The 27,215-nt window shown below is 37.1% G+C and overlaps 1 protein-coding gene across 1 annotated transcript in view; it reads left to right on the top strand.

The window, feature by feature from the left end:
- The window catches only part of LOC134670781 (glutaredoxin domain-containing cysteine-rich protein CG31559-like), a 163,578-nt gene that overhangs the window by 64,791 nt on the left and 71,572 nt on the right, over positions 1-27,215 (top strand). The window lies entirely within an intron of this gene.

Genomic DNA, 27,215 nt, shown 5'->3' with positions numbered 1-27,215 from the left:
TAGGTTGTATATTTTTATTGATCAACTCAATACGATGGACAGCATAAGTGGTTGGTTCTCCCCCTAGATTGAAAGTATCACGGTGACGGTTAAGGAGTGAGGACAACTTGTCCCGTTGTTCGTTATTGAGTGTAACACCTTCATTGTCGCGAAGTGTCTGAGGTATCTCAGTAGGTTTGCATGCGGCTATAGCTACAGGTTCATTTTCATAATGCAGTTCATACTGAATGTCAGGTTCACCTCTGAAGCTCCAGGTATGGTTGTCAAAATCAGTCTTTAATCCTGATTTGGATATGAAATCCATGCCTAACAAGGTTTCATTATCAGTAGCTTCGGGGAAGATTATAAAGTTCATAGGTATAGGTTTTCCTTTTAACGTGACAATAATGTTTACAGAAAGTATATCTTCTACTTCAGAACGTCCTTTAGCATACTTAATATTCAAAGTGGAAGGGGTAAATGACTCACCGCAGTTCTTCATTAGATTGTACAGACTTTCACCTGCAACGCTCCTCTTCGCACCTGTGTCGACGACTGCACGACCTTCACGTCCGCAGACGGTAATAGGAAGAATAGGTCGTGGCCTGTCGGGTTGCTGTCCCAGTAGAAGGTCGTAGTCACTTGGTGTAAATGTAAGTGTATGAATGTGTGTGTATGTCTCGCGTGCGCGCGTATCGACAGGAGGTGTGGTAGACTCCGTCGTAGTGGTTGAGTCTTCAGTCGAGAGTGCGCAGAATGCAACACCACCGCTGCTTCCCGGAGCGCCGGCGTCTTGCTTACATCGCGGGCAGTTGGCGCGTACCACGCCTGGATTTCCACATCCGTAACACGAAAACTTCTCACTTTTTGTATTGTCACTGTTATCGGTAGAAGTAACCGTCGTATCAGAGCGTTTTGCGAGTAACCATTTGCAATTATCTTTATTATGTCCGAATACCTTGCAATAATTGCAGAAACGACTAGATTTTGGTTTCGCGTTGGAATTCGCATCGTTCGGCACTTTATTTTCACTTGTAGCATTTTGTCGCGTAAAGGTTTTCTGTTTTATTTGTTTATTATCGGAAGACGCGGTTTTATTTTCAGAATTCCGGTCGTTATTTCCACTATTTCGGTTGACAGTTCGGCTATTGACAGCGTTGACGTTTGACGCATTCACGGAGGTCGTTCCGTTCTCGTTCACTTCGGCCAATGAATCTTCGGCTGAACGAGTTTTTCGTAATAAATCGTTGAACGTCTTAACGTCATCGCGGGGAACTCGCTTCCGTATCCGTCGGTTCAGTAGACCGTAGACAATGTCAATTTGAATATTTTCATCGAACGAATATGGCAGCTGAGCTATCAATGCACGAATTTTACAAATGAAAATCTCTGTCTTCTCATCGCTTTGTTCTTCGCGAAATATCTCTCGAAATATGAGGAATGGAGCCTTTCGCTTGCCAAATGCATGTTGTAGGTCGGTAATGGCTTCGTTCCACGTTTTGACGGTTTTACGAACGCCATTCCACCATGTTGCCGCGAGTCCGGTGAATAAAAATGACAATCCGCGTAATGCATTTTCATCGGATATCTTAGCACAATCTTTGTATGTTTGGATGCCATCGACAAAAACCTCTAAGGCGTCTTCGACCGAATCTTCAGCTCCACTAAAGCTGAGTTTGCAACCGGCGAAGTGTCTGTCGCGTTGATACGTTGTGGCTTGGGTTGCCGTCACTAACTTCTCACACAATTCGTTGTGCGATTGTTGCATTTGTTGCAACAAAATGGTTAGGTACTCTTGGGGCATCGTTAAATTAAAAGATGGCTCCGGTGTCGCCAATGTCGGGGTCGGCGGTGTAGATTTTGCCTTCGCACCGTTTCCCGTGTTTGAATCGGCGGCGGCCATGTCTTTTTTCGGTGGCATTTGAACGCGATTCCCGTCTAATTGCTATTCCGTAACACAATCCGAACGCTGGGCGCCACGTGTAACCGGGGATGGTCAAGGGGTCCTGTGATTTACACGAAAATAACTATAGGAAGAGATCACTCACGAAAATTATCGAAAGGGGCGCGTACGTTGCATCTCTATGCGCCAACCGAATCGGACTGCTATCATGGCGCACGCGAGGTGATTGAGTGATTCGTTGAGTGAATGTGATGAATGGTGAGTGTATGAAGATAAGGGGGTTCACAGACGTGTGTATGAGGGTGTGTCTACACGTCTGTGTTTGAACTAAGGGCTGTGCTACAATATAAAAGTATACTTTCAGAGATATTGAGGATAATATAAAGATACAAAGATATCGCGAAATCGTCCGTCGCAAGTTTTATTTGTTCCTTCCTAATTTCCTAGCTTTACACCTCCCCTTAATAGTTTCGTGGTTAATTTATTTCCATTTGACATGTTACAGACGTAATTACAAACGTTCGTACTATCACATAAATATTTCAATTTCACTGTCTGTACGAGAAGCTGTTGGTACGATGATTTATTGACTACAACGATGATGACGCAGTACACAGACTACTATACCAGTACGATCATTATGGACTCTAATATCTTTGATTTTAGTGTCAAATGTGATGATATAGATTTATTAATATTATGACATAAAACCATACTTGTTTAAATATAAGGTTTACTCGGGTAATTCCGAATGTCGAAAACTGTCGGATAATTCCGAAAAGAGACTTTTATTATGATGGAATTAAGGGTGATTTTCATCTGAATTTCGGAATTATCCGACATTCGGTATTACCCGAATACACCTTACTCGTAATTGTTTGAGAATGTAAGTATGTTGTGATTGTCAATCAACAAATAAAGTATCTGTATTAATTTGTACAAATCACTTGACAATAATCTCCAAACCGAGTGCTGGGAGTTGCTGGTTAAGAATGCATGTCCTTCTTAATTGCGAAGGCCATCTTTTGTACCTACCATATTTTATGCAAAATAAAGATATTTGATTTTGATTTTTTTTGAGCAGTCAGTGGGTACTCAGTATTTAACGTTTTCATGAAAAAAGAGCTCAATAGGCGTATAGGCGTTTAGGTTGCATTTATACTTTCGTCATTAAAAATGCCTCTAGGGATCACATATTATTGTCACTTTGACTTAGTAATGAAATTCCTTGGCCAAACATGAAAAAATATAAAAACTATGACACTTTGCAACATTTGCATACCTTTCTATAGTTCGTTTTTTTTAGCATTAGAAAGAACTCCGCAGAAGTAAGCGTACAGTTTTTATGAGGCTCCTTAATTGTTAATAATTATTGAATTATCTAATGTATCATGGTTAATACATATAATTTACTTCAAATTATTACCGCTAAAAGTGCCGGATTTGGAACCACGAGCTTACTTCTGCGATGTTCTTTCTAATGCTAAAAAAAACGAACTATAGACTCCTAATTAAGTCCTTAACAACATGCAAAAATTCTCATTCAATGATTATTCATGAACCATATGTCTGCGAAATGTTTCAGTATTGCTTTATCACACACAAATTTGCATAAACGTACTATTAGAGTCTGTGTACTGTGACGGTGCTTAGCCACCGGAACAGATTCTGACCAATTATGTATCGCGATGTTAATACTTGCTATCCACTTTCTATTTCAAATCGAGTCATTTGTTTTATTTAAAGGTATTTTGATTTGAATGTCTCAGATATTTTTGGAAGTGGTTTCTGGGTCATATTATGTCATCAATTAATTTTACCTATTCAAGCTCGTCAGCATTAAAAAACCGGGCAAGTGCGAGTCGGACTCGCGCACGAAGGGTTCCGTACCATAATGCAAAAAAAAAACAAAAAAAAAGCAAAAAAGAAACGGTCACCCATCCAAGTACTGACCACTCCCGACGTTGCTTAACTTTGTGAGGGGGCAGATGGGAGCCTCACCAGGATGATGGAAGGTAATCAAAGTCGGGAACCAGGGCGATGATGGGTATTTATTAATTATATAAAAAGGCACCTGTAACAATACAGGTTACGTGTTAACAGATAGGTATGTATAAAAACACTTTCGTAATTCAGAAGGTTAGAAATCAAATAACTTACAATATGTGCCTTGGTGATGATGTAGATATATATCTGGAAGGTGTGCAGGGCCACAAAACGAGCACTATACTGAACTGCACGCACTTATGAATTATTACGTTTACTAATAAAAATCACACTTAAACGGTCGTGTTTAGGAACTTGGGAAGTACAGTCCGTTAGATAAAATGATGTTTATCGATCAAAGTATGTGATCGAACTGAAAATAAAAATCATTGAATGGAATTTGGAATAGGATTTGAATTTCAAAAAGGAATTTAGAATTTGTATGGTGCCAGAAATAGTATGAAGGTCGATAGTGTAACGCTTCGTTACACGCACCGTTACACTACCGGGGTCGCCCTGGAAGGGAAAATCCTGGGGCTTATGGCCAAAGGATTTTTCCGTAATGTAAATATAATGTAATGAATATGGGTATGAGTGATAAATTTAGAAGGTGGGGATGTTATATACAATGTTTATCATACAAGAGAGGCGATTTAAACATGCATACCAAAGGTCATTCATACATCATCTTATAAAATTTTGGTTAATTGTTTAACCAAAATAAGTTTCAATAGAGTACTCCTTTAAGTAGAGGACGTACTCATTAAATCGCTCTCCATTAGTATTAAGGCTTATTAATCAGTAACCACCCGCTGAATAGTAATGAATCTAAATATAATATCTACAATAATGTGTACCTACAAAGAGTACGATTGTTGAAATTTATTCAACAAAATAATGCCGTATGGAATGTAGGATTACTACAAAATATCATAAGATAATTCCTTAATGGAATTAATAAATGTACTGTACGGTACGTATGTACCTAAGTACGTAAATATGAACGTTATGTCAAGGGAAGAAATATATAAATAAGTATTGTTCTAACTCTGGTAGAGTTAGCTTTGAATAACGTTATATGAACGTAATATAACGTTATATAAATTAAATAGTATAAATGAACGTATAAATTCGTACTAAGTAGGTATGTACGAAATGTAATGAGTCCGAAATGTATAATGGGGATGAGATATAATTATAAATGTATAACATTATATACAATATTTTACAAGTTAGGAGCTTAGGAGAAAAGTAGCTAAGTTTGAGCCAAATAAGAATCTAATTAAGGAAAAACAGTATGTTATTTTAGAATTTTGGGGAGAGGTTTAAGGTCTCTAATATGCCATCGTCCGAGCATTTTGCCGGACATGTCTTGTAGGACATATACTAAGGGTGATATTTTTTTTAGGATAGAACATTTAATAAACTTGGGTGCAAGTTTAGCAGAATAGTGTTTAGGAGAATTACTAATTGCGTAATTTCGTTTCCAGACGATGTCATTTTCGTTGAATTCGAAATGTTGGTGATGTTTATTATACGATGAAGAATTGGTTTGGTGCGCTCTCCAAAGACGGGCTTGTACTTCGGAGAAGACAGGCTGGAGAAGACCAAGATTATCAGCGTATTCGTCTCTGGGCGCGAATATAATATCATCTGTGAGATCAGATTTATCGTATGCTGATCCACATGTGACTAATTCGCGACCAAATACAAGGAAAGAAGGAGTATAATTTGTTGTTTCATTTACGGAAGTATTAATAGCAAATTGTATCTTATGTAGGTTGATATCCCAATTCCTGTGGTCATCCTGTATGAATGAGGATATTGCTGTGGTAACAACTTTATTATATCTCTCCACGGGATTTGGTTGGGCGCATTTAATTGCGCAATAGTGTATTTTTGGGATCTGATAGGAGTGGAATAAATCCGTTGTCTCTTGACTAACGAATTGAGGACCATGGTCAAGAATTATGGTCTGTGGGATTCCGTACACTAGGAAAACTAGGTTTTCTAGAATATGAACGATTACTGATGACGTAGCACGTTTAATCGCAAAGAGGAGGCAGTATTTTGAAAAACAGCAAGTAACGACAAAGATGAATCTGTTGTGTTTTAGTGTAGTAGGCAAGGGGCCGATCAAATCTATTGAAATGCATTGAAAGGGTCGAGAGCATTGCTTAGGTTTACCCATTAGGCCAAGTTTTAGTTGGGTTTGGTGTTTGCAAGCTAAGCAAGTCTCGCATTTGGCAATAAAATTTGAAATATCTTTGTACATTCCTGGCCAAAAATATTTCAATTTAACTTTATTGTATGTTTTAAATGTTCCGAAATGAGCGCAAGTTGGGGTGGAATGATTTTCTGTGATAATGGGTATTCTGTACTCTAGTGGGATAACTTCTTTCCAATTATACTCAGATTGGAGTAACGAAGGGGTTTTTGAGTATCGGTATAATTTATTATTATGTATTATGTAATCTGGAGTGGTGTTGGGGTTAGAACTGCATTTAGCGTAGATATTATTATACCAGTCGTCATTGGTATTAGAACTATTGTAGTTAATAACGTCTACTGGAGGTAAGCGTGATAAAGCGTCAGGGATTAGATGATCTTTACCACGTTTATGTTTAATTTCGAAGTTAAATGTAGATAGACGAATACTCCAGCGGGCTAGACGTCCGGTTGGATTATCTAGATGGAGAAACCATTGTAATGCGGAATGGTCTGTGTAGATTGTGAACTTTAAGCCGTTGTCAAGATAGCAACGCCAATGTTCTAGGGCTAGTAAGACACTTAAGAGTTCTCTTTCTGTAATTGAGTAATTTCTTTGGGGACCAGTTAGGGATTTGCTCATATAAGCAATGGGTTTCTCAACGCCATCAAATTCTTGGGTCAGCATGGCACCGATGCCGAAGCTGGATGCATCACAGTGGACTGCGAAGGGTTTTGAGAAGTCTGGGCAAGCAAGAACAGGGGTAGAGACTAGAGCTTCTTTAATGGATTTAAAGGCATTGTCTTCTAGTGATGTCCATTTAAATGGTGGTGCTTTTTTGGAAGTGGAGGTAAGTTTAGTTAGTGGTGCAACCTTTGTGCTGAAATCGGGGATAAAGCGTCTATACCAACTTGCTGTACCTAGGAACTTTTTAACTTCTCGAGGAGTTGTGGGAGGTGGGATGTTAAGTATTGCCTTAACCTTGTCAGGATCTGTTTGAAAGCCGTGTTCATTAACTATGTAACCAAGATATGTAAGTTCTTTTTTGAAAAATGAACACTTGGGGAAGTTTATAGTAATGTTGGCTTGTACTAGCCTTTGGTAAACTTTATTAAGGTGGTTCTCCTTATCTGAATTTCATACAATTGTATTTACAGATTTTCTCATAATAAGTTGATTTCCCGCACTTTAAACCTTGATCCATATCTTAATATGGATCGTTTGTTTTTGCAAAATGAAAAATTATGACCAGTTATTCAATGATATTATTTACAAATTCATTTAAAAATTTAGAAGATTTTGCTCTAACGCTTGTTTGTGTGAGTGATCTTTACGCTATCCATGTGAAACAAGATGGCGAGGTTAAGTTTAATCATAACCAACAAAGATGTCACTTTACCACAGGCTACCTGACTAAGTAGTGCCTAATTTGCTCGATAGGTGGTATTAGCGTAAAGGTATATGATTCACAAAATATATTGTACTGGTTTAGCTGACAAACCATTACCAGTAAAATTTAATCCCTTGATTAGTTATGTAGGTAACTACTAATCGCAGGTCAAGCCTGATTTGGTTTCTAAAGGGTTTCCAGGAATCTTCGACAATCATTTACCAGTTCCAATCTTGGATTGGCAGTAGGTAATAATTTATAATGATTTTAAATTATAATATTCTTTTTTTAATATTATAAATGCATTTTCATTGAATTATCAAAATTATTTCATTATTTATAACATTTCTAAAACATTATCATTGAGCCCGCGAAAGTGTGAAGGGTACTTTTATTCCATAGATAACCTGAGCGTTTTTCTACATCCATTTTTTCAAACTACCTACCTACCGCGTGATTTATTTCCCGTTCACTTTAAATTAGACTATGCTATACGGAATATCGCATGGTTTTAGTTGTGATCAGTTGGGATTTCATGGGTCGATTTATTTATACGGAAGACACCAAAACTCATTGTATATAGGTAAGTAATAAATGTCAAGTCATTAAAAATGTCAGTCCGTACAACAAAAGCCTAGATATTGTTGCCTTCATATCAGGCGATTCGTTTTCGCAGGGAAATGATGAGAATCACGATTCCTTCGGAGGTCAACTTCTACTAAGCATTAGTTCATACCCGGAATGACGCTGTGGCGACCACCGGCTCGCCACTCTCTACGCGCCTAAGTCCGCGCGCCTGCGCGATGCGCCACGTCCGTCGCTTAGCAACGACTCACAATACAACACACAATACCTTCTGCCTAAGAAGAAAAATCGTACGTTATTTTTAAATCGTTTTATAAATTTATGTAAATAATATTCTCCTATATGAATAGGAGAATATTATTTACATTATGATTATGAAACTTAGTTTCCCTTACATAGTTAACATGACAAGAACTAACAAAGCTGCATACAAGAAACATCAGTGGTCAGGTGGAAAAAGGAAACGGCGTCAAGTCCAAGCTGCCTTACAACACCATTATGGCACCAATTCGTAAGTATTTCACTGTCAATATCAAATCATACTAGGCTCTTCTAGGTACAGTCGCCATCAGATATATCGCAGCGGCCAAGGTATTCACAATATCTGAACACGCGCTCTAACGCCTTGACAATAGAGGCGTGTTCAGATATTTGTGAGCACCTTGGCCGCTCCAATATATCTGATGGTGACTGTACATGACACATCATCATCATCATCACTATAGTTAAGTAATTATGAATTTAAACTTTAAAAAATGTGCACTGCTGCACAACGACTACTACTCGTGCGCTGCCCGTATTCGACGGTTTTCTGCCATGTTGTTAATTTTGTATTTCTGCCTTTTTCAACCATTTATAATATTTCTTGTCCTCGCGGCTATGAGTATTACTCACAGAAATTTGCGGACCGAGTTGAAATTAACATAATAAATGGTATCATAATTCCAGAAGAAACGTGGCTTGGCGTAATGTTCAAATGAATAACCCACCTGACGTCACGATGTGTGACGATCCGTCAAATGCCCAAACGGTGATAAATAATGGTTCAACTAATGCTGAGTAAGTAAATTGATACCTGTTAGCGTTCTTAAAAGATAATGGCTTGTCACAATGTGTTTTGCATCAGGCGGTCTAGTGAAAGAGTTTGTGTAACTGGCAACCTTGTTCACTAGGGACGGGACGGTACCTACGGTAAGCATGATAAAGATATTGAAAGGAGAGTGAATGCTGGAAATCGTGTGAATCGAGCGCTTAACGCTTTTATGAGCTGCCAGAAGGTGTCGCAAAAAGCACGGTTGGCTGTTCATCATGGTGTTGGTGCCTACACTTATGTATGGTAGCGAAAGTTGGGTATGGCAGAAGAGACATCAGAGCCAAGTGAATGCAGTGGAAATGAGAGCGTTGAGAAGTGTGTGTGGTGTGAGATTGCAAGATGCTCGTAGTTTATACAAAAACTGGCCAAGTGCGAGTCGGTCTCGCGTTTCTAGGGTTCCGTACATAAGTCCAACTCACGCTTGACTGCACATTTCTTATAGGTTTTCCTGTCATCTATATATAGGTAAAGAACTATTTTGTATATTTTTTTTTCAAAACTGAGTCCCATTCGTTTCTGAAATAAAGGGAGGGAAACGGTTCTCATATTTTTCGTCGAAAATGGTATGGCCGATTATCACTTCCCAACTCACGTTTGGCGGAATTTTATTTCGCCGAATTTTCATTTCCCAACCAAATGTTTTTTTTTTATTTGCCAACCGCACAGTTACCAACTAAAGGTTTGGTCTGTGTTTTATAATGTCAATTTTCAAAATGCCAACTTTCATGTCGTAGAGTGTATTTCGGTCAAATTGTGTTTTTAAAAAAACTAATTATAGCCAGCCTTTTATGAATGTAATATGACACCTTAGGGTATGGTGTTTTACGTACACTAGCGTCCCCCCCCCCCTGACGCAACCCCCCTCCCCCCCTTTTGCATGAAATATGTCCCGGTTCACAGTTTTTTACATTTTTTGAGGAAAGTTTAAATTTTAGGAAAAAAGTGTCAATGAACGGAATAGTCCTTAATAAATTCTTAATAAAAAACATTATATTCATTTTTTTATGTGATGCACCATATTCATGTATTAGCTTTTACTTAGGGTTTGAAACTCATTTATTATACACGGTCACGGTGTATAACATGAGGAAACCGAATAATTTTTACAGCGTATTCGCGATCATATTTAGAGACAAAAATATCCTATAAACTTTTTTTTAAATTCGCCTAGTTTCAGAGTTAATACCAATTTAAAAAAAAAACAAAATTTTAATGTTACATAGTGCAAAACGCCTTTTTGATGGCGACGTTGCTACTATGGAACGTAGTCTAAATATCCGTATTGATAGATGTCAAAAAGTGACAAGTAACACTTTGCAAAAACTAAGTTTTACGAAAAAAAAAGCAAAAATCCATTTTAACTGACAAGTTTACCAATAACATTTACTTCTTTTAACATTTACTACATTCATTAGGGTTTGCAATCCGGATCCGAAATGTATGAAATTATCCGGATCTGGATCCAGAGCCGCGGATCTTCCCATACATTTCGGTACGTCGTGCAAACCCTACTTCTTATGTACAAATATATATATTCACTCACAAACACTTGCAACACACTCTAATTTACAATATTTTGATGAAATAATCACTTTTTTACAAGTTTTTATTTAGTTTCACCTGACCGTTGTCTGTCTGTCTGTCTGTCTGTCTGTCTGTGTGTAATCAAATCTTGCAAGTTAAATTTGATCCACTTCCCAGTTTCCGATTGAGCTGAAATTTTTGCATGCATGTATAAATCGGATGACAATGCAATATTATGGTACCATCGAGCCAGTCTGATGATAGAGACAGGAGGTGGCCATAGGAACTCTGTGATGAAACAACCCAACCTAATTGTGTTTGGCGTTTTTAGAACTGTCTCGATGAGTATTAGTTGTCTGTCGTAAGAAAAGTATAGTCAGCGATAAAAGCTTGTACCAAAAATGAAATTTTTGACAAAAACTTATTTTTATTTCTTAATAAACTTTTCTCTAAAATTAATAATGGCTGAGATATTTGACCCGAAAGTTGAGAAAAATCTAGGACTTGGTCAAATTTACGATGGATGTTATGTCATTATAACATCTAATTAACCGACTTCCAAATCTCAAAGAAGGAGGTTATCATTATCAATTCGGTTGTATGTTTTTATTTTTTATGTTTGTTACTCCATATATCCGTCATCACTGGACCGATTTTGATAATTATTTTTTATATTGTATGTATATGCATATAGATTGGTCCCGTTTTTGTCAAAACCCAGTTCTGATGAGATCCATGAGGAATTGAGGGAACTCCTCAAATCTTAAAGGCATATATGTAATGATTTTTAGGTTTTTATCAACAAATTAAGCATATACATCCGAAAAAGTGACATTTGATGAAGTGGAACTGCTGATGATGATCAGAACGGAACTCTTCAACGACGCATAGTTCGCGTTTGGCGATTTTTCCTCTTCGTTATGTTTGTTAAGGAAGTTAAGTTTTTAAGCCACCTTTTTGTCAAGCTCGAGTTCTGATGATGGGATCCATGAGGAATCGAGGGAACTCCTCAAATCTTAAAGGCATGCGCATAGAAATTTTTGTATTTACATCAGAAAATCAAGCATTTTCATTAAAAACTGTCGCATTTCATGAAGTGGACTTGCTGATGATGACCAGAACAGAACTCTTCAACGACGCATAGTTCACGTTTGGCTATTTTTCGCCTGTGTTATGTTTGTTAAGCAAGTTAAGTTTTTAAGCCACATTTTTGTCAAGCTCGAGTTCTGATGCTGGGATCCATGAGGAATCGAGGGAACTCCTCAAATCTTAAAGGCATGCGTATAGTAATTTATGTATTTACATTAGAAAATTAAGCATTTTTATTAAAAACTGTCGCATTTGATGAAGTGGAACTGCTGATAATGACCAGAACCGAACTCTTCAACGACGCATAGTTCACTTTTGGCGATTTTTCCTCTTGGTTATGTTTGTCAAGCAAGTTAAGTTTTAAAGCGATTTTTCCTCTTGGTTATGTTTGTCAAGCAAGTTAAGTTTTTAAGCCACATTTTTGTCGAGCTCGAGTTCTGATGATGAGATCCATGAGGAATCGAGGGAACTCCTCAAATCTTAAAGGCATGCGTATAGGAATTTTTGTATTTTCATCAGAAAATCAAGCATTTACATTAAAAACTGTCGCATTTGATGAAGTGGAACTGCTGATGATGACCAGAACAGAACTCTTCAACGACGCATAGTTCACGTTTGGCTATTTTTCCTCTTTGTTATGTTTGTTAAGCAAGTTAAGTTTTAAGCCACATTTTTGTCAAGCTCGAGTTCTGATGATGGAATCCATGAGGAATCGAGGGAACTCCTCAAATCTTAAAGGCATGCGTATAGAAATTTTTGTATTTACATCAGAAAATCAAGCATTTTCATTAAAAACTGTCGCATTTCATGAAGTGAAACTGCTGATGATGACCAGAACAGAACTTTTCAACGACGCATAGTACACGTTTGGTGATTTCGAATTTCGATTATGATTTGGACTGCGGCCCGGATTCCGACCAGAACCGGACTCATCGGACCGGTTTGGACCCGTACCCGGACCTAGACTCGGACCCGGATTCGGACCCGGACCCGGACTCGGACCCGGGATCGGACCCGGACTCGGACCTTGACCCGGAAAACCACTATGATACCTAAACTAAATAAACTACTATGGTTACTAACCATAAAATGTAGGTACAAAATATGATGATGCCAAACCCCTCCCGCTCAAACCCCCGTACACCGCACCGCATGCGCCTTTAAGTGGGTTAGGTTAAGTTTGAACTGCGATCCTCACAGAACCGAACAAAAGTGGGTTAGGTTAGGTTAGGTTAGAGGAGAGAATGGGAGAGGATTGTGCCGTGAAGAGAGCGTACTTGGGACAACGAAATGAGAGACACCCGATTGGACGTCCAAGGTACAGCAGAAACGACGCACAGTGTTTCGTCTAGAACAAGCTAGGTGGACAAAAGTCGTTATCAAATTATCTCTAATGAGTCATTAGATATGATAAACAACATGTTGAAACCCCCAAACCCATTAATAGATTATGTCTAACTTTCTAATTTTATGAGCCATAGGGTGCAGAAGTCAGCTAATGAGGTAAGTGCAATTGCACAATTTAATCAGTTGCAATTTTGTGATGCGTTCAACGACATCTCTTACAAGTAAAACGTTATTTTATGAAAAGGTTTGGTGATAGATCTTATAACTGAAGGTAAGCACTTTATATTTTTCATAAAAACATGTTCATATCAGTTGTAATAATGCTCGTATAGAGCAATAAATATGCACTTAAAAACGTGGTGAGATTTTCTTCATTTTAGAACTTTGATAGACTAGCAAATACTTGACACCGCTTGACACCGGTCTAGATTTTTGATATTATTTACTTGCATAATTCTATTTTATGATGGTGTATATTTCATTTTGCATAAATTTGCATAACATTTTTTTTTCATTTTTTTTGCAGAACACGTTCTCTCTATTTTAAGGAAGGGGTTTTTGAAGAATGGACAAATAAGGGGAAAAACGACTAAAATTTCCACCTTTATCAGTTTATATTGGTAAAATATGAGTTACGAGATTTCAAAGAAGAGTCTGAGAGACGGTTAAAAAATATTTTAACCAGTTATTCATCAAAACTGAATACCAAGTGGAATAGTGCGTCAAGATAGAATAGGTGGAATAGTGTGTGAAGCAATTTGTGAAAAAGTTTAAAAGTGGTATGGATGGCCAAAATATAGAATTACGAGTGTACATAACTAGACCAAGTGCATCAACGTCGTCTGAAAATGTTAATCCTGCAGGAAGACCCAAATTAAACTTCAAAAGTTCCCCTTTTAAAACGGAAAAAACGCTGAGTTAAAGATCTGGTACAATTACGTACCTATTTTTTAACTGCTGCCGAAATCCCGATTGATTCGTGATCGGCAGCAAATAAAACACGGCAAAAATGTTAAAAAATATTAGAGAAAGTCCACATAAGCCAACGTAGTCTTGTTCTTACGACAGCAGTAGGTACTTCAATGAATTCTAGGCAGCTAAGTGTTAATGAGGCATTAGCATATTATATTGAGTCAAAATCGACAAATACAAACTTACAAGCAGACTAAAATGTGGTCAATGAAGGCTGATTATCATAAATATTCATCATATGATTATTTGCCCAATGCAAAAGGTACAAGCGTGTTATTTCCTTCAGAAGAACTTTAAAAAACTTACGCAAAACAAGGAAAACAATTATTATTCTGATATAATACATGAGTTAGAACAGATTATAAGTTATTAATAATTAACAGATTAATTATTAATAATAAGTTAAGTTTTAATTAATTTTCTATATTACATTTTTATTTTTTTGTATATTTTAAAGTAAATACTATGAAAATAATGTATCTAATGAACTGTAAAATTTTGTTTATTATTGTGTTAATAATTTATTTGCAAAAAAATATATAATTAATTTAAATATATATTTTATTTTAATTTTTTTACTTTTTTTCATGGTATTTTAAAATTTTTAGTAAATTATATTTAATTAAGCAATACTAACCATAATACTACCCAAAAACACAAAAAAATAATTTTGTCCACCTAGCTTGTTCTAGACGAAACACTGTGCGACGTCGTTGCTCAAGACCTGCTCAACCACGGCCATAGCGACTGGCGAGAGCTATTGCAAGACCGAGAAATATGGCGTGATCTGGTGTTGGAGGCCAGGACTCTTTTTGGGTCGTTGCGTCACTATAGTAAGTATTATTAATATCCAGAAAGGAAAATGGGGACTACCTACGTTTGTATGAAAAGGCGATTTATGGGCGGTGGTCGTCCACATTCATCTTAAGGCGGAAATTAATCTAATGAACGTTTTTGCTGACTGGACTGAGCTTATAAAAATAAATAATAATTTAAAAAAATACAATCTTGCCTTTTTTCAAATGACATTATTTATATTAAATATATTAAGAACGGGTCACTCAAAAAAATACAATCTTGCCTTTTTTCAAATGACATTATTTATATTAAATATATTAAGAACGGGTCACTCACGTATTTTAAGTCGAAAAACGCTCGACATTTTAAGATTCGATGTGCTCGATATGTCTGTGTCTCACGGAAGTTTTGTTAGACATTATTTTTTTGAGAAATATGCGAATTAAGTTATCCAAATAACGGTTACAAATAAGAAGTCCCTATCACAGAGTTATGAACCCTGGCAGAGTTGAATACATAATATTTAATGTCGATATTTAACTAAACATAAGACAAACTCTTTATTTCATTTACGCGAGCGGAGCCGCGGGCCCGCCTAGTCTTACATAACTTCGAATCTATGTATATTAAAATTATTAAAAAAAACATGTCCACCTTTGGGTTACTAATTTACATATGTGTACCAAATTTCAACTTATTTAATTGGTCTGGTAGTTTCCGAGAAAAGAGGCTGTGACAGACAGACAGACAGACAGACGCACCAGTGATCCTATAAGGGTTCCATTTTTTTCCTTTTGAGGTACGGAACCCTAAAAACAACAATGTATAGAATTGACATTACAACTGAGAAAGGTATGTTGAGAATTGAGATGGTTTGGACACGTGGAAAGAATGAGTGAAAAAAGGCTATTAACAAAGAGAGTGTATAAGGGTGAAGTGGAAGTTGGAATTGGAAGGGGTAGACCTCGGCAGACTTTCTCTGATCATATTGGGGAAATCCTGAAAAAAGGCCAGATCAAGAGCCCCCTAAACAGGCGAGCGTGTATGAGGAATTTTATGAAAGTGAAGGAAGCGAAAGAGGTATGTCAGGATCGTGGCAAGTGGAAATCCGTGGTCTCTGCCTACCCCTCCGGGAAATAGGCGTGATTGTATGTATGTTTCAAGTAGCAAAGTACCGTTCGAGCTGCTGAGATGAAAACAATATTTTTAGGAGTGGCACTCCATCATACATGTAAAGAAGAATGTTTTTTGTTCAGTAAAATCAATTGCGTGTGGCACAATGTTCGATAGGTCTTAAAACCAAGTAAGGCTAGGTCACAAATTTACCCTTCCATAGAAAATGGACCAGCCAAAATGTTTGAAACAGCAAATTTTTTTTTTCACGATTTCGTGGTTGGTTCCATAGTAAAAGTAGTTCAGTATAATCCCAAAACCTCTCTGGCAACGGGAATGCAGATATTTTTAAGCCACCCTGTATATGTACTGGAAATAGATAAGAATGGGTATCTTTGGCTAGGCACTCAGTTTTGCACCGTAGCGAACGAAACTCTAAGTCTCTCTGTCGCACTAATTAGATGAGTGATAGAGAGAGATAACCGTTTCGTTCGCTACGGCGCAAATGATTGGCACCTTAGCTAGGCCCTTTGGAGATCTAAGAACTGTGTATATTCGGAAAATACGACCATAGTGGTTATCCCGAGCGGACATCCCATTTGCCGCACTCGCTAAGCGGATGGAATGAAGCAATTGCTTTAAAGCTTGCATTATGTAGGTACTCTCTCCTAAACTACCTACTAAAGCATGAATATTTCAGTTCTGCATTGAAATTCAACTTTGGATCCATGGACATTCTTTTATTCTAGTTAAAACCGTCAGTGTGGTCCATAAGTTCCACTACGTCACGTATTTTAGTACTTCAAGCTTACAAACGTGCATGATGTACCTACTTAGTGGAATCTACAATTTCTATACAAATGTGGCTTTCCATCAGACAATGGTCATTTTTAGTGTTCCGTACAAAACTTTGTTTACGGAACACTTATGGGATCACTTCGGTCTTGCAAATCAGTTAAATACGTTTTTCTCAGAGACCGTTTGACATAGATACCTAAAATTTGGAACAGTTATAGCAATTACCACCACTCATATTGTGAATAAGTCAAAACTGCTTATTTCTTATTAAAGGGGGAAATTTAGGGGGTTGAGAGGGGTAGGCTGAAACTTTTTTCATTTGTAAGAATCGTGTGGGGTACCATTAGAAAGCTTGCAAAAAATTGAGTCGATGGACTGATTTTGACTTCATTTTAGACTGCAATAGTTTCGTCAAAAAATGCATTTAAAGTTGCAAGTTTTCATACAAAAATTTTCACCTCTGTCCTGGCGATTTTCGCGAAAACTATAGCTAACAGGCAGCTGACCAGTCAATACCCAACTTAAAGAAGCATGGAGACGGCGGGAAAATTATCAGCTTAACTTTATCTTTATTAGTTTTTCAACTGCAGCTTGACCTTTGGTTGCTTAGGGCTAGCTAACTGATGCTTACACTGGTCAATTCATATTAGGCGAGAAACATCCTTAGTTAAAACTTTGGCATTGAAATTTATGACTTATGTCTTTGACATAAAGTTTAATTCTGCTTGCTTATTTTTGTGGGATATTTAATTTTATCTTAATAGCCTACTATAAGTATGAGAGAGATCTACAAAATACGACCTTATTATATTGCAAATAAGTTTCAATTTCGAACGGGCTTTCCAAGCAATGGACTAGCATCTCAAAAATCTGTAAAATTCAAATTAAGAATTCCGTTCTTGACTGTCGTTGTGTTTTTTTTTCCACAATAGGACACATAGAGTTAGTAAGGCGTATAGAGATAATAAAGTCATTTAATATTTATGAACAGCTTTGGCCTCATGTATAGATTTTATTGAGAGTATCTGATTCGTCGAAACAATATACACAATATTCCTTTTCATTAAGTACCATTACATTTCTGTATTAATTGTATAATTATAATATCTATTAATTATATTCAGTACTTATGTATATTTTTGAACGGATCGGTGAGCAACAAGATTCAGGGCTATAACCGCGAAAATAGAAGTTCGCAAATTGCGAGCATTTTTCTCTGTCACTCTAATTACGCCTTCATTGGAGTAAAAGAGAAAGATCCCCGCAAATTGCGAATTTCGGTTTACGCGGTAGCCCCTCAGTCCTGTTACGAGAAAATAATTTTGGAAGACATTAATAAATAGTACCTATATGACAGTTAAATATCACAGTTTTTTAGAAACAAAGGTAAAATTGACGAAATATTTAAAGTAAGCCGATCTTGTTTTTTAGCAGTTCTAAATAATATTAAAGTCTATATATATGGCATAGAACTAGAAACAAAATCAAATAAAATATAATAATGAGTTCTAAATTCAAATTGAAGGAGTTATGTTACATTTTAAGGTATTATAGGCCAAGCGCGCACCACGATATAAATTTTTGCGACACGATTTTAGAATCGCGCTGTAATATATCGCAGAAAATTCACTGCGCGCACTGCGATGAAAATAAAAAAGTCGACCAGTCGCTTGTCATGAAACGTGTCTTTAATATGCGATTGCTGTATGACTGGTGATCCCCGTCTATTTCCATAATTAAATGGTCAACATCTAGCGTCTCATTTTGAGACTCCATTGGAGGTGCAGGTGCCGAGATGTTGGGGTTTGGAGAGCGAAATGCCGACTGAGGTCCGGCCGGGGTGCGATTTTATTATCATAGTGCGCGCGGGGCCATACAACTCCGCATGCTGCAATTCACTTTGCGACAATCGCGTCGCGAACAATTGCGGAAAAATGTGACAAATCACAATTTAAAAATCGCTGCGATTTTTTTGTCGCATATGCGCGCACTAACATATAAACACATACGTTGCATTTCTGCGATAAAATTATCGCAGGACAAAAAATCGTGGTGCGCGCTTGGCCTTACTCTAAATTATTATAATACATCAAGCATTCGCGAGATGCTCGACTTCGGTATTCAAACACAAAGCAATAGTACAAGAATCTAACTAAATGCAAAGGCCGAAGGAGCGATTCGAAGATCCGAAGCGTCCGACAGACGCGCGCCTCCCGTAACTTTTCCAAGTATTTTTAAGTACAAGTGTCTAAGTCGCAAAATCCAAAGGCTGAAGTCGCATTGGGCCGAAAGTCCGAAGCATCCAGGAGGTCAGTTCTAAACACAGGTAATTAATACAAGTGTCTAAATGCGAAGGCCGGAGGCCGAGCTCCGCGTAGGGCCGAAGGCCCGACGCCTGCAAGATGTCAGTGGTTAAACACAGAACTGACAGCCTGGACGCTTCGGGCCTTCGGCCCTACGCGGAGCTCGGCCTTCGGCCTTCACATTTAAATACTTATACTATTGTTCTGTGTTTAAGTACTAACATCCTGGACGCTTCGGGCCTTCGGCCCTACGCGGAGCTCGGCCTTCGGCTTTCGCATTTAGACACTTGTACTATTGTTCTGTGTTAAAGCACTGACATCCTGGACGCTTCGGGCCTTCGGGCTACGCGGAGGTCGGCCTTTGGCCTTCACATTTAGACACTTGTACTATTGCTCTGTGCTAAAGCGATGACATTTTGCTAAAGCTCGGCCTTCGGCCTTCGCACTTAGACACTTTGTACTATTGTTCTGTGTGTGTAGTTGAATACGGTACCCTAAAAACAGGCAAACAACCTCTGTAAAATGTAACGATGCGAGCGGTACGGCTACCATCAGTTTGGCATTGACATAAACGCTACCGTGGGCGTGAACGTAATTTACTTTCTATGCATCTCGCTCGTACTGACATATTAGTGCGAAAGAGATATACCTATACGAAGTAAATTACGTTCACGATATCGTTTATGTCAATGCCAAACTGATGGTAGCCGTACGGAACACTAAATGCCTCGAGCTATCTCGGACTTGGCCAAATTATTTATCAGGAGTTCTGTTGAAAAGGACCATATTGCACTTGAAGCCTAAGGATTATGTGATGGAAAGCCACAAATATTTGGAACACTTTTTTAGCATCAGGATTGAATATAGGTACCTACTAGTGATTTTGAGTTGGAAGAACCAGATTAAAAAGATTAGGATCTGTGAGGCTCAGGTCTTCAATTTTTTTTCGAAAAAAGCTCTTTTGGACCATTATGACGCATGCTCCTTTGCGGCATGAAAAAACGCATTGTAGAAAGTATGTTTCAGTGACCCTTGAAATTTTTAATTTTGAATGTAAGTAGGTAGTTAGAATCGGACCAAGCTAACGCCTGAGCCACGAGCCACGAAACGCACGCTACGTGCGTGCATATGTAAGTATTGCGTAGGTAATGTATGGCACTCGATGACAACGTCTAGCAAAAAGAAATAAGTAAAGGTCTGTCTAAGATCTGCATACAGTTACGAATTTATCGTATGGGCCCCTACAAATCTCACAGATAATTGCATGTGATTTGCGTTACATTCTACGATTTATTGCAAGGTACCTATGTAGTATGTACTTATATGGAATACACCGTCCGTGACCATAGACAATCCGCCCATTTTGATGCTAAATTCAGCTCGTCTGGTTGCGCCTTTACCATAAATTAATCTTGCTAAAAATTCGTCTCCTACACTGCGCCATCTAGTTTACAGTATTGTCCCTAGTTAGCTAATGAAAGTAATAAGAGAAAAGCCACTTTCTGTACTAGCGACCTCTAGTCTATTTTGGCGTAATAGTAATACGACTGACACCTGGTGAATGACAGTACGTATGGTAGTGTGCGTGAATGTAAGAAATTGCAATATTTTGCAGTTTATACAGATTTTTGATGAAATTTACAGACTGTTGAGTTAAAATATTTCGATTTAGACGTCATATTTTTTGTTGTCGTCGCAAGATATCAACATGTCTTAAAAATGTTTGAGTTTTGGAAACGATAGTGATAATTCGAAAATTGTGCACAGTCACGCCATCTTTTGGCGGTTAGTCGGCAGGACATCCCTACACATCCACCTTAAGTAAAGTGATGTGTTCATCGAAAGTATTACTTATGATGATAATATCATCTAAGTAGGTAAATACTGAGTTATCAAGGTTTTCAGAAGGGAATAACGCATCCATAAAGCGTTGTTGGGTAGCAGGGGCATTAGTCAATCCAAAAGGCATTACGCGAAACATGTACATGCCTTTTGAGGGTACGTGGAAACTAGTTTTAGGTCTATCAGAGGGGCGTAGGGGTATTTCCCAAAATGCTTTTGCTATGTCTATCGATGATAGATATTTAGCGTTTTTTAGATTATCTAAAATGTCAGAAATGAGTGGGAGTTTGTAGGCATCTTTGCGCGTAATCGAATTTAGTTTACGGCTGTCGATGCAAAAACGCCACGTTCCATCTTTTTTAGGAGTTATTATGACAGGGTTTAGCCATGGGCTTTCACAGGGTTCGATAACATTAAGCTTTAGCATTTCATCAACTTCTTTGCATAAAGCTTTTTGTTTCTCTGGAGAAAGCCTATAGCATCGCTGTTTGATTGGTGGATGGTCACCGGTATCTATGTGATGTTCAATGAGGTGGGTTCGTCCTAAGGATTTGGTTTCTGTTGAAATATTTTTAAATTTTTCAATAATAGTATCTGAAATTAACTGTTGAGTTTCAGAAAGGTTGTCATAATTAGTGATGTGTTGGTCGCAGGTGGAAATAACTAGGGTATCTATATGTTTATCAGAATATGACGTTATGTCAGGTAATATGTGGGGAGCTATATTGAATTTTCTCCAAAAATTTGTGCCTAGAATCAAGGGTTGCTTTACAGTAGGGATAACATGAGCGGTAATAATAGCCACAATATTTTTGTACGAAATTGGTAGTTGAATTGTACCAATAGAGTATATAGGGTAGCCGTCGGCTACAGAGCCTACGACTTTATGGTCGTAATTTATGGTAAAATTGTGGGATAAGAGAATTTTATGGGAATTATTTCCGAAAATAGTTAAAGCACTGCCACTGTCTAAGAGGCCACATAAAGTTAAATTATTTGTCTGGATGTTGACATAAGGTCGTTCATCGTATGGATCTTGAGTGAAAAGTGCTGATGTAGTATTGTATGATGACATAAATAATTTAATGGTATCTAACCATTGGTTCCATTCTGTAGCAGTTGTTTTATTTAAGTTACTTTTCTCCTTTATGCGTTTTTTGGAAATTTATGGCAAACTGTACATTTTGCAAAAGTGACATTTTGTTTGCCACAGCGGAAGCATACTATATTTTTACTTGTACAGATATCTAAAGAATGATCGTTTGTTCTGCAACGCGGACAGGAGTAACGTAACGTAGAAGGTGGTGCTGTTACAGTATGGACCGGTTTATTAAATGGGAATGGTGGTATGTACGGTTGGGAAGGGGGGGTATGGTTAGAATCTTGTTGAATGTTGGTATAGTTGCTAGAGCTATAAGTAGAGGTAGTATTACAGCTTTCGTACCATTTGCACGATTGGAATAATGTGTCTATAGACGTAACATCTGTAGGAACTAATCTGGAACTGTAATAAGGGCTCATGTTTCTACGGAGGATATCTATTTTTTGTTTTTCAGAAAGGGGTTCATGTAATTTGGAAAAGAGGGCTTCCATGGCTGAAAAATACATTATTATTCGTTCATGTTGTTTTTGTTTACGGGAATGTATATTTTGTAGTAAGTTGTGGTCATGGTCATGCAATTCGAAATCTTTTAAGAAGTGGGTTTTAAATGATTTCCAATCTGTAAGGGTTGTTTTTTTTGACCTATACCAATCTAAAGGAGTGCCTGATAAAAAATCGTATATATATTTGTGTAAGCGTTTGTCGTCAATGTTACGCGCAATTGCAAACTCTTCGATGTTTCGAATAAAATCATAAGGGCAACTATCGCCTTTATAGTTGAATTTTTTAAAATCGCTTGGTTTTGCTTCAGAGAGGTTGGTTAATTTTCGAGCAAGTAGGTCTAAATTTGTGGAATCATCTATCAAAGAGGTTGCTGACGCGTAAGTTGACGTTGTTGTTGACGGTTGTGACATGTTAAATTTTGTTTGACATTTTGACAAAAATTCGCATATTTTCGAATAGTTGTCAATAATTTCTGGAGATAATTCAGTGGTAATATGGAGACGTTCTATTCTGTTATATAAATGAAATAAGAAAACCGCTATTCTATCGTGCTTCGCTTGGTTGGTGGTCGCAAGCTGTAGCTGAGAAGAAACTATTGTGAGGCATCTGCTAATTTCGGTGATATCCTGTTCAAGATCATATGGGCTGGAGAGATTCGAACACGGGTCCGCGAATAAATTTGGAGTGAGGAGCTGTCTTAAATCATCAGCTTGCGCGGTGGCTGGGAACTGAATGTTCCTGAGTTTGAGCTCATAGATGAGTTCAGGTTTATTTAATAGTGCTGGATTCATTGTTTATTAAAGTGGATACCTATCACGAAGAGAATAATTGATGTTATCATTATAAATAAAATATGTAGTTATTAAATTTTATTTTTTATTGAATCGAAAGGAGAAGTTTATTGTGATATTAGGCTTAGTTGTGTATATTTATTTAATCGGGTGAAGGATAAGCTATCGGATTATCTCCAACAGTACTGCCGTAAGTCAGGATTGGTTCGCACTTCAGTGACTCCAAGGAGTTTTAAAAACACTTAGGATTGAAACCAATTTGTGAGATTTCAGTGGAAATCTTGGATTGTGTAATTGTATGTGATAGATGTTTTGTGTAATCACTATGTTAAGAGTTTTGTTACGTGGCGCGACAAAAAGCGTTGGACGCTGGCATAATAGGGATTAGAAAATAGATATAGATAAATTGGTATAAGATGATGAATGATGACAGATGTATATGTAATTGGTTATTTAAGGGGGGAATTTTGGTTAAACGGTTGTGGATTAGATAAAAGGTTGGTTGTAAAATAGAAAATTAAATAAAATGATGTTAGGCCGAGAGATATTGCGAAAATTTGAGTTGGGTCGACTATAACCTTTTAGAATTTTGAAAAAAATCTTATGCTAACTATTACAAGATATATAAAATTGATAAAAAAAAAAATATGTCTTCAAAAAGTAGCAGGCGTCGGCGTGGAGTAGGAGCACGAGCGTAGCGGAGGAGGCACGAAGAGAAGGGCTGCTCTGCGTCGTAGGGCGGGTGGGTTTGATCACGTTGATGGCGCCAGTGTGAGGGGGCAGATGGGAGCCTCACCAGGATGATGGAAGGTAATCAAAGTCGGGAACCAGGGCGATGATGGGTATTTATTAATTATATAAAAAGGCACCTGTAACAATACAGGTTACGTGTTAACAGATAGGTATGTATAAAAACACTTTCGTAATTCAGAAGGTTAGAAATCAAATAACTTACAATATGTGCCTTGGTGATGATGTAGATATATATCTGGAAGGTGTGCAGGGCCACAAAACGAGCACTATACTGAACTGCACGCACTTATGAATTATTACGTTTACTAATAAAAATCACACTTAAACGGTCGTGTTTAGGAACTTGGGAAGTACAGTCCGTTAGATAAAATGATGTTTATCGATCAAAGTATGTGATCGAACTGAAAATAAAAATCATTGAATGGAATTTGGAATAGGATTTGAATTTCAAAAAGGAATTTAGAATTTGTATGGTGCCAGAAATAGTATGAAGGTCGATAGTGTAACGCTTCGTTACACGCACCGTTACAAACTTTGGTCAAAAACCACGTTTGTTGTATGGGAGCCCCATTTAAATCTTTATTTTATTTTGTTTTTAGGATTTGTTGTTATAGCGGCAACAGAAATACATCATCTGTGAAAATTTCAACTGTCTAGCTATCACGGTTCGTGAGATACAGCCTGGTGACAGACGGATGGACGGACGGACGGACGGACGGATGGACCCTTTGGGTACGGAACCCTAAAAATACGAAGTTACGAGGTTTCTATAAGATTTGTTGATGAGTTCTGATTGTCAACTAATGAATATAACGATGTAACATGTTATATAATTAATTATACAGGAAAGAATTGAGACAACAATAACCGATCAATCGTTAATCCGAGTATCGTTCAACAGAGACTGATTGATGATTGTGAATGATTAACAATTCAATTGAATATACCTATGCATAGGGACCGTGCGCGTTGAGGGTCTGCCATCTTGTGGCCTGAATCGGAAACATATGTGCACATGTCCATTGCCAAAGCAAGTGCTACCATCTACCATTCGCGTGGTTCGTTTCCTTGTGCATAGTAGGTTCTGCCATCTTGTGGACTACATCAGAAGCCACTACCCATTTACGCCTCGCGCCAAAAATCTGACGACTCCTATATATGCTGGGCTATAACCGCGAAAATCGAAGTTCGCAAATTGCGGGCATTTTTCTCTGTCACTCTAATTACACCTTCATTGGAGTAAAAGAGAAAGATCCCCGCAATTTGCGAATTTCGGTTATCGCGGTAGCCCCTCTGTCCCCTATAGTTCATGCACGGGGCCCAATGTGCCACTTAAAATGAAGCTCTTGTCATTTGTTTTTGTAAAATATCTAAAAAGGTGTCACTAGAGAAATTTGTCTACATATAAATCATATTTATGAGTATAGTCATAGTATGATCTTAATCTGTATTGACTTAATAATTAGTTAATCGCACAATATAAGTAAATTAGCCCTAATACGTACAAACCATGTAAAATTTGTGTGGAAATTGAAGTTGTTCGTAAATATAATTCGTTAGAAAAGTCGATTCGACTCGACACTTAAGCCAGAGAAAGTATTTTCCATTCGTTTCTGTAGCAATTTTTATAGATCTGTGATAATATTGAGCTATTTTTAATGGTAAACCACTTATTTATGTAATGATCTATTTTAATTAGACTTTCATTTTAATTTACCACTATTTTAGTAGATTGGGGTAAAAAAAAATTAATGGTTAAAATCCACGGTGCGTTGACGTATATTTACAGATGAGTATAGATAGGTAAACTCATAGCGAATAATAGTTAAAATTTGGTTTTCTTCAATATAATTAGGTACCGGAAATAATAAATACTACATATTTGCAGTAGACACTTATCGTAAATTTGTTATAGGTAGGTATTGTTACGGCAAGCAGTAAAAATGCAATTTATAAAACGTATAATGGAATATTACATAATGTACGTATAAGTATATTCCAAAATTAAACGAATATCAAATTGTCTTAAACCGTTTCTTTTAGGAGTTTCTCCAAATTTTCCGAATTATGTAACAATGTTCAAGGATCACTCGACGTCAACGAATTTTGGTACAGTCAAGGAATTTAAATTCCGACCCATTTCGTACTTTGTCACAGTGACAACCGTATGAGGTCTCTAGCGGCTTTCATATTGATTGTCACTGTGACAAAGTACGAAATGGGTCGGAATTTAAATTCCTTGACTGTACCTATTGGATAATAGTCCATCATTTCACCCATGAAAAACCGTATAAATTGCCACAACTAAGTTACAACAGCGATTTGCTCATAGTGTGGGTGTGTCTTGAAAATTGTATTACACACCATTACCAAGTTACATGTGACATGTACAAAACTAAAAACACTGTAATTTAATACCTATTGCATAAAACATAGAGGCTGCACGTCCTTTTTTGAACATCGTACTTATCGTGGGTGGCGACATGTAGAAAAATAATGACAAGACGTTTATACAAATTGCTCCAATTCGATTTACATGTTATGTAAGTAGGTACCTATAGAGGTTTAGAAATTCACTATTGACTTCTAGACACTGTAATTGAAATGTCATCATACATTTTATGATTACTTGTTAATATTATTTCTGCTGACATACTTAATAGGTTATTTAAAATGTATATGTACACTTTAATAACGTTTATATATTTATACAGGAAATAATACAATGAATTTTATCCATACTTACCGATGCTTTAATGTAGATTGGTAATATTAGTACCTACCTAATATTTGTCTTTGATAACTATTAAACAGTCCACTAAAACAATGAGTAAAAAAATGCCAAGAAATTACTTCCTTGTATTGTTTGTATTATTGTTTTAGTGGACTGTAAAAATTAGTTTAATAGTTATCAATTACAAATAGTAGGTAGGTACGTTAATTGCCTTTAAAGGTGCCTTTGTATGTATTACAAGTTTTTGTTTTACATAAAATCGTACCTATTGTACGACCTAAATAAAAAAATCTTTGTTATTTATTTATTAAATATTGTTAACAATATAGTTTTACGTAACGTATATAGTAATATATTACAGATATTGATTTTAAATTGTGTTTTAAGTACAAGTACCTAA

The sequence above is a fragment of the Cydia fagiglandana genome, chromosome 14 (assembly GCF_963556715.1).
Source record: "Cydia fagiglandana chromosome 14, ilCydFagi1.1, whole genome shotgun sequence".
NCBI classification, from domain to species: domain Eukaryota; kingdom Metazoa; phylum Arthropoda; class Insecta; order Lepidoptera; family Tortricidae; genus Cydia; species Cydia fagiglandana.
Note: the sequence above shows the minus strand (reverse complement) of the source record. Positions and strands in the feature narration are given on the sequence as shown.